General features: G+C 42.1%; 3 non-coding genes across 3 annotated transcripts; 2 read left to right on the top strand and 1 right to left on the bottom strand.

The window, feature by feature from the left end:
* The first annotated feature begins 317 nt into the window (after positions 1-317).
* Positions 318-430, top strand: trnal-caa (transfer RNA leucine (anticodon CAA)). Its single transcript has 2 exons — positions 318-355; positions 385-430. It is a non-coding gene; the product is annotated as a tRNA-Leu (tRNA).
* Positions 431-5,359: 4,929 nt separating this feature from the next.
* trnat-agu (transfer RNA threonine (anticodon AGU)) lies at positions 5,360-5,433 on the top strand. The gene has a single exon. It is a non-coding gene; the product is annotated as a tRNA-Thr (tRNA).
* Positions 5,434-6,447: 1,014 nt separating this feature from the next.
* Positions 6,448-6,525, bottom strand: trnal-aag (transfer RNA leucine (anticodon AAG)). Its single transcript has one exon. It is a non-coding gene; the product is annotated as a tRNA-Leu (tRNA).
* Between the last annotated feature and the right edge of the window lie 1,498 nt (positions 6,526-8,023).

Here is an 8,023-nt window from a genome sequence, read left to right as displayed (position 1 = left end):
AAAGCTGAAAGCGCCAAAGAGCATTTCCATTGAGAAAAAAAAATCTTTCTTGATGTTAAACATAGAGAGCCTGCCTTTTAGAAGTTCTCCCTCTAAACACCTTGTGCAGCCTCCCGACAGACTAACAAAAAGCGCCTTTTCACCAACTCAATTTATAATACGCCCCTCAAAACTCACAACCGAATAACAATCCATCCGTATATTTGATTTCCAAGATCCATTCAAGGCAACTTGGCTCTTCGCAAGCAAATAATTTCAGGGAAGAAACTCAGTTTAGTCAACTACTGGTGCATTCAGCACACCATTTGATTTCGCTTGTCAGGGTGGCCGAGTGGTCTAAGGCGCCAGACTCAAGGACGTGTGTCTTTCCAGTTGGCTTGGGTGTTCTGGTCTCCAAATGGAGGCGTGGGTTCAAATCCCACTCCTGACAGCTTCTGCTTTTACCTCTCTTGAATTGTTCCAGTGCTACAGTGAATGACTGAAATATAAAAGCAGCAGAAGAAAGCAAGCAACTCAGTGCAATTTGTGAGTATTCTGCACTGTTAAAATGCACAGGTTTTCATACCTTTTGGAATTCGTAGCTCAAGAAGTGACTCCTGTTTCATTTTCTATTCACCAACTCGATTTGCATTCCGCCCCTCACACCTCACAACAGAATAACAAACGGCTTCATGTGCCACAGCATTCCCCTGTAGATTCGGTTTGCACTATGAATTAGGCGACCCCGAATGAAATATTTTAGTGTTGGCTCAAATGTGAGGAATTTCATGAACCCTCAAAAAGGAACGCTTGCAGAAAATGCCAGCAATTCAAAGCGTGTAGGCAGCATGAACAGACCAATTCTGCAATTTCTTTTATCGCGGGCGGTGCTTTCCGAGTCGATGGCTCTGCATTAGAAATGAGAAGTCCTGAACTCTAAACACGTTCTTGCCATAACTGCTACTCCTGCTGCTACTCCTTTGTCCTCGAAAAAAGAAAAGACAGGCATGTTTTGAGTCTCAAAATGATCTTCTGGATCCACAAGAAACATGTACATTTGATTGATTCCGCAGTATTTTGGATGTACTGTACTTATAACTTCCATTGAAGAGAGATTTCATCAGTTGCATGAAATTGAAACTTTCGACTTTTTGTCTGGTATTGAAAATATGTTTAAAAAAAACCATAAACAATTTTCTAACAAACAACTCATGAATTATTGCCAGGATCTATATTTAGTGTTCGGTAGTGATAACACTGCTAATATTGATTGAGTAGAAATCTATGATGTATTGACAGCTTTATCTGAAGCGAGAAGTCCTAGAACGCCATCTCTGAAGTTTTAGGATTCATACCAAGAAATGCCTTTTGTTTCCCACCCCAGCTGCTGCTTTGGCATTACACATTATGTGAACATTACCAGTTTTGGTAGCTTCTGGGCACGATTTTCCTAAACTGAAACTTATTACAAAATTCTTGTAAATCAGGACTAATTTCAATATCAAATGAAATTACTACAGAAGAAAAGGCTTACTGAAATATGAATAAGACTATGCAAGCCTAAAAAGTAGAACAATTCAATTTCTATAACTTATTTTTTAATGTTTTGAGAAATTGGCTCACACCCCGGAAGACACTAACGTTTCTCTTTGTTAGAGTATGTGAATAACAGTTTAACCCCAAATATTTGTAATTGTGATTCTGTTAAAATTCAATAAATCGTCTATCAACAGTAAGAAATTATAAAGAAAGTAAAAAATTGTTTTATTACATAAACTATAAGACAATGAAGAGAGTTTACTTTGCTTTTGTTCTTTTGACTTAAGCGTTCAGGATCCGAACCCATCTGCGGACGGTTGTGTTTCTTGAATCTCTTGTAATCATCAAAAGTTGCTGTTTTGTGCTTCAGTTTTTTCTCGAATTGTACCATGGATATTTTATATGATCAATACTTTACATGCTCTTTTGCATTTTCCTTCACATACAGAAAAAGTTCAAGTTGTTCATATCACTGTGCTGCACATTTACGCTGGACCACCTGTAACAGTACAGGACACACAGTGAGGAATTCGTGCAGCTTTCAGCTCAGTGCGGAGTCCAGAGGGAGAACTCGCTCGCTGAATGATCTCTCAGGAAATCGCGGGTGAGATTCAAAAGGTAAACCTGGCTCTCTATGAACACGAGCAAAGAGTTCTCACTCAACAGAAGATTGCGATGTGAGTACAGTTATATAAAACACCTGAAGATGCCAGGGATTGAACCCCGGTCCTGTGGAGCAGTAAGTGACTTGTAGCGCTGACATAAGAGATACTTACATAAAGTGCTTTTACTGACCATATTACAAATCAAAGGAAGTAAGGTCTTGAAACATTGGGCAGTAGTGGGATTTAAACCCATGCCCCTGAGAGAGTGGAGTCTAAAATCCAGCATATTAGACCATTCAGCCACACTACCTCTGGCCCCTTCTCCTTTTCTCTCGTTGCTGAGTATAGGTGCCTTCATGCAATTGAGCCAGGTTTGAATCCCAGCCAATGCATCTCCAAATCTTTTCAAATGAATCTGTGATCTTGTAGCACATCCTCTGAAACCAGCAATCGAAATTGGAAACGTCTTCTTCAACACTGAAAAGCTCAATTAGGATGAAGCAGTAATACACAGGACAGCAGTACCATATGTGTTCTTGATTGATTCAGACTCGTTCACAGTGGTTCTTGCTCACCAAATAACTAAAAAGCTGAGGAAGAACGCTACGAAAAATACTAATCAAAATACAAAATAATAATCAGTATTAACCAGAAACAGCAGAAAAACTGGTCACAATTGTGATTATGTTGCTTCTCTGCTTCAGCAAGGTCAATAAAGGACTCTCTGAAAGTAGTAAAGCACTAAAGCACTGCAAAACTGAATTCAAAATCATATTAGGAATTCTGAGTGGTGCCTGCTTACATGCAATCCAATACGGATGTTGTCTTTAAATAAGAATTCTCTATGTTTCCCTGCCTTTTCCCTGGAGTGAAACTATTGGATTGAAGGAATTCTTATGACAGGTTTACAAGGTGCCGTTGATATTTGGATAAGTCTATGAACTCGTGATTTTTATATACTTTAAATAACGGCCATACACACAGAATAAAATGACAGTACTGATGATTTTTCCTGAGATGAACCACAGCTTATCTTTCCAAGACTGCTTATAAAGGCAAGCCAGTGGATACTTTAGCAGAACATGGAAAAACGTTCAACTTCGTAACCAACAAATTCCCCATTTAGATCTGACATGTGAGGTATGCTTTGTGATTGCTTGAAGTGAAACCCACAATCTCTTTTGAACTTTTGAAGTTATTTCTGATGGAGCGCTATGCGGAAAGACATAATCAGCTCTACCCCTGAGGATGACTCGACTTGAAAATGCAGAACATTAACGTTTCACAGAAAAAAGGAGCACAACCGACATTAAAATTGAGGGCGCACTGTGATTTGCACTGACTCAAAAGTGATCTTGGTAGACAAACTCTCCTGCTGAAGGTGGAAACGATAATTTGTGTTGAGAAGAAGAAACACTTTTTTCTCCCTGCTTTGATGTTAAGCTGATAAAGTAGCTTTTAACACATTGCTCCATTTGGTGGTTGTAACACAAAAACTCCTAGCAACAGTGGGATTCAAGCCCACACCCCAAAAGAGACTGGAGCCTTAATCCAGCGCCTTAGACCGCTCGGCCACGCTACCCGCTGTGCACTGTCTCTTTGTCTCATTACTTGCCCGGAGGAAGCCGGGTGGGTTTTGCTCTTGTCGCCCGAATTAGTGGCGTTATGACCGTGGAACCGACTGCACCTGCTTTTTCTGAGATGCTTCCCCTCTCATGGCGAGATCTCGACTTCTTTAACACCTCTGGATAAAGATCTTCTGTGGAGCAGGTTTCAGACCTCTGCGTACAGCACCCTTGATGTCATTTTATTTTTACAGCAGCCGCATCTGGAAATTTGTGTCTTTTACGTTTTATTTGAACAACAAAACTACATACAATACAAACAAGAGCACATATAACGTATCAAGCAAATCGTCAGGGGCACATGCTATAATACAATTACACTTTATGAAAAACGATTACACAAGGTAAATAAAGATAAGGTCCGCACAGCTTGTTCTTACATTTCGAAAGAGTCCGTAAATACCCCTTTACGTCTATTTTGAACTGTTCAAACGCAGGACTCTTCCCAGACCATTTCACTTTATACCACATTCCTAAACGAGGATGCTTCCCCTGTTTTAGAACTATTTTGGGAGGTATGGCTTATACAACACACCCACAGTATTCTAATGGTGGACTGCAGATCTGTGCTATAGTTCAGTCGAATTCAAAGGATCCAGCAATCGTACTGGATTTGTCTGGGATTCTGAAATGTCTCTTGCAAAAGTATTCGGGTTTGCTTGAACCTTTGATAAAAAAAGTGATCTGATCTGAAACTACCCAGCTTACAATCTCTGAGGTAGTTGTCACTAAACTCGGACGTGATGTGGCACACATGTGCCGTGTGCCTTTACTTTTGTAAAAAACTGGTATCGGGAAAAGTTTCTTAATATTTCTTTTGATTAGCATGCAAGAAAATGTGATCATTACCTATGAAATTCACAACCTTGAGACTCAGTGTTCAAGAGTCACAGAACAGGTCAGCCTGGTCTTCAGTTTGCCAACGATAAGCTCCGGCAGTGCTCCTCTGTAAAGCAGATTGTTCGGTTCGGTTATGTGGGACGGCACTTCGATACTAAGATCGTTTGCAGCACACGCATGGTTTCCCCCTTCGCGCAAAAAACATAGACGAAGGAAACTCTCTTGTCTTGGGGTGCTGACTCCCAGATTTAAAGCGCTCTGGGTGCCAGCTATGTCTCTAACAAGCACACTATAAAGACAGGAATTACACTTTGCTCACGTCACGCATGGAATGGCGAGGCTACTTGTTCCAATATTATCTAGTCTCACCTCATATGGTGCCGATTCCTGGTTTTCATTTAAGAAAGAGCACTGCAAACACCGTAAACAGTGCAAAACGTGTGATGAAAGAAGTCTTTTCCCCCCTTTGTCTAAAGCAGAACACAGCGGAGTCATGCCGAGGGTTGTGAGATCAAGATTTCAGTGGAGCACTGTCGTCTACGTCTTTAGCTACATGAGTTGGACATCCTCTTGTACACGGAAAGCAGATTGAGATCCTCTGACATGAAAAGTGACAGATAAAAGCCATTTCTCATCCTTTCTCTTAGTGGTGGAACTATCGCATGTAAATGAGGCAACTTGCAAGGCGAGCAGGCTCGGTGCACACCGAACGCAGATGTCTCAGAGCAGTTGAGACGTGTCCAAGTGGCTGTCAAAGGACAGCACTTTGCCGGCGCCGTGGCTTAGTTGGCTAAAGCGCCTGTCTAGTAAACAGGAGATCCTGGGTCCGATTCCCAGCGGTGCCTTTCTTCCTGTCTTACTGTACAGAATTTATCCTTATGGGCAAATCCCATGCCTTTTAATTCAGGTGAATGCAAGTGTTCATTTCCTTTCTGGAACAACTTGTTTTGAAAGAAATCTATACAGCTTGCGAAAGATGAAACACAAATCTTGCTTATCAGTGAAGAAGAGGTACTCCCAGCAGGCCAGCTAATACCAGCAAAGTTTTTTTTTCACCCTAACCCAGAGAATGGAGAAAAGCGAGGCGCCTGTGGCTCTGCAGTGTAATCAGTTCGGGAGTTCGGCGGTTAGCTGAAAGAGTGGTAAATGGAGCTCGCCCCAGCCCGTCCTTATTCTTTTAAAGAGGATAAAAAATTAACTTCGCTGCCATTACTACCAGCTTTAAAAGACTGCCATGGGCACGGAAAAAAAACACACTACAGATGACTTTTCTGGAACCGAAGCAGAGATTCCTTTATGAACCAACTGATAAAGCTCAGCCAGTGAATACTGTTAACAGAATGTGAAAGCACGATCAACTTTGTAACTGCAACCACAGGAAAAACAGCAAGAAGCAGGCTCCATTCCCCATTTAAATCTGTCGTGCGAGGCATGCTTTTTGCACGCATGAAGTAAATCCCACGATTGCTTTTGAACTTGGACAAAGTACTTCCAAAGGAGCGCTATGCGCAAAGATTTAACAAGCTCAACCCCCGCCGACGATTTGGTGTGAAGAAGCAGAACATTCAAGTTTCACAGACAGAAGCAGCACGCCAGCACAGCCAACATTAAAACGGAGGGCACACTATGATTTGCATTGACACAAAAGTGATCTGGGCAGACGTCATTCCCTGCATAACGCAAAAAGTGGCAAAGCGCTTTTGGGTTGAGAGGACACAAGAAGGTTTTTGTTTTGTGCTTTGATGTCAAGCTGAGAAAGTATCTTTAAACACTTTGCTTAGTTTCTCGAGAGACTGCCAAAAAGCAGTTCCCTCCCTTTTGTCTGAAGCCAGCTGAAAGGGGGTCTCGACAGAAGCACCTGGCAGCAGTGGGATTCGAACCCACACCCCCAAATTGGAGCCTTAATCCAGCGCCTTAGACCGCTCGGCCACGCTACCCGCTGTGCGTTGTCTCTTTGTCTCATTACTTGCCCGGAGGAAGCCGGGTGGGTTTTGCTCTTGTCGCCCGACTTAGTGGCGTTATGACCGTGGAACCGACTGCACCTGCTTTTTCTGAGATGCTTCCCCTCTCATGGCGAGATCTCGACTTCTTTAACACCTCTGGATAAAGATCTTCTGTGGAGCAGGTTTCAGACCTCTGCTTACAGCACCCTTGATGTCATTTTATTTTTACAGCAGCCGCATCCGGAAAGTTGTGTCTTTTACATTTTATTTGAACAACAAAACTACATACAATACAAACAAGAGCACATATAACGTATCAAGCAAATCGTCAGGGGCACATGCTATAATACAATTACACTTTATGAAAAACGATTACACAAGGTAAATAAAGATAAGGTCCGCACAGCTTGTTCTTACATTTCGAAAGAGTCCGTAAATACCCCTTTTTTGTCTATTTTGAACTGTTCAAACGTAGGACTCTTCCCAGACCATTTCACTTTATACCACATTCCTAAACGAGGATGCTTCTCCTGTTTTAGAACTATTTTGGGCGGTTTGGCTTATACAGCACACCCACAGTATTCTAATGGTGGACTGCAGATCTGTGCTATAGTTCAGTCGAATTCAAAGGATCCAGCAATCGTACTGGATTTGACTGGGATTCTGAAATGTCTCTTGCAAAAGTATTCGGGTTTGCTTGAACCTTTGATAAAAAAAGTGATCTGATCTGAAACTACCCAGCTTACAATCTCTGAGGTAGTTGTCACTAAACTCGGACGTGATGTGGCACACATGTGCCGTGTGCCTTTACTTTTGTAAAAAACTGGTATCGGGAAAAGTTTCTTAATATTTCTTTTGATTAGCATGCAAGAAAATGTGATCATTACCTATGGAATTTCCCGCCAGTGTGGAGCTTGAATTCACAACCTTGAGACTCAGTGTTCAAGAGTCACAGAGGAGGTCAGCCTGGTCTTCAGTTTGCCAAGGATAAGCTCCGGCAGTGCTCCTCTGTAAAGCAGACTGTTCGGATCGGTTATGTGGGACGGCACTTCGATACTAAGATCATTTGCAGTACACTCAAAAAACATAGACGAAGAAGGTGTCACAGTAAGGTGAACCCTATGGGCGAGGGATGTTCCTGCCTCGTGTACGACTACACCACCTAGCAATACAAACGGGGTGCTAGGGCCCCTCTACATTACCACAGGTTCTGTTATCTCCTAGAATTACCAATGCACACACAGACCAGCGACAAGCATTTGTATTGTATAAGTGCCCTTTTTATTTTCCAACTACATTCACATGCACTATCACCCAAAAACACAACGAAAACAGAATTCACAGCAGCAAGAGGTCCTTCCCAGGGTCAAAATGAATAGAGAGGGACAGCAGTCTTTCCTGTAAAATACTAAAGAGAGGTCACTCGAACATCTCTACTTAGTACCTGTAGTCTCTGATGGCCCACTTTGAGGAGAGGGGTATCGCCCAGTCC

Source organism: Lepisosteus platostomus, chromosome 5 (assembly GCF_059453375.1).
Source record: "Lepisosteus platostomus isolate fLepPlt1 chromosome 5, fLepPlt1.hap1, whole genome shotgun sequence".
NCBI lineage: Eukaryota > Metazoa > Chordata > Actinopteri > Semionotiformes > Lepisosteidae > Lepisosteus > Lepisosteus platostomus.
Note: the sequence above shows the minus strand (reverse complement) of the source record. Positions and strands in the feature narration are given on the sequence as shown.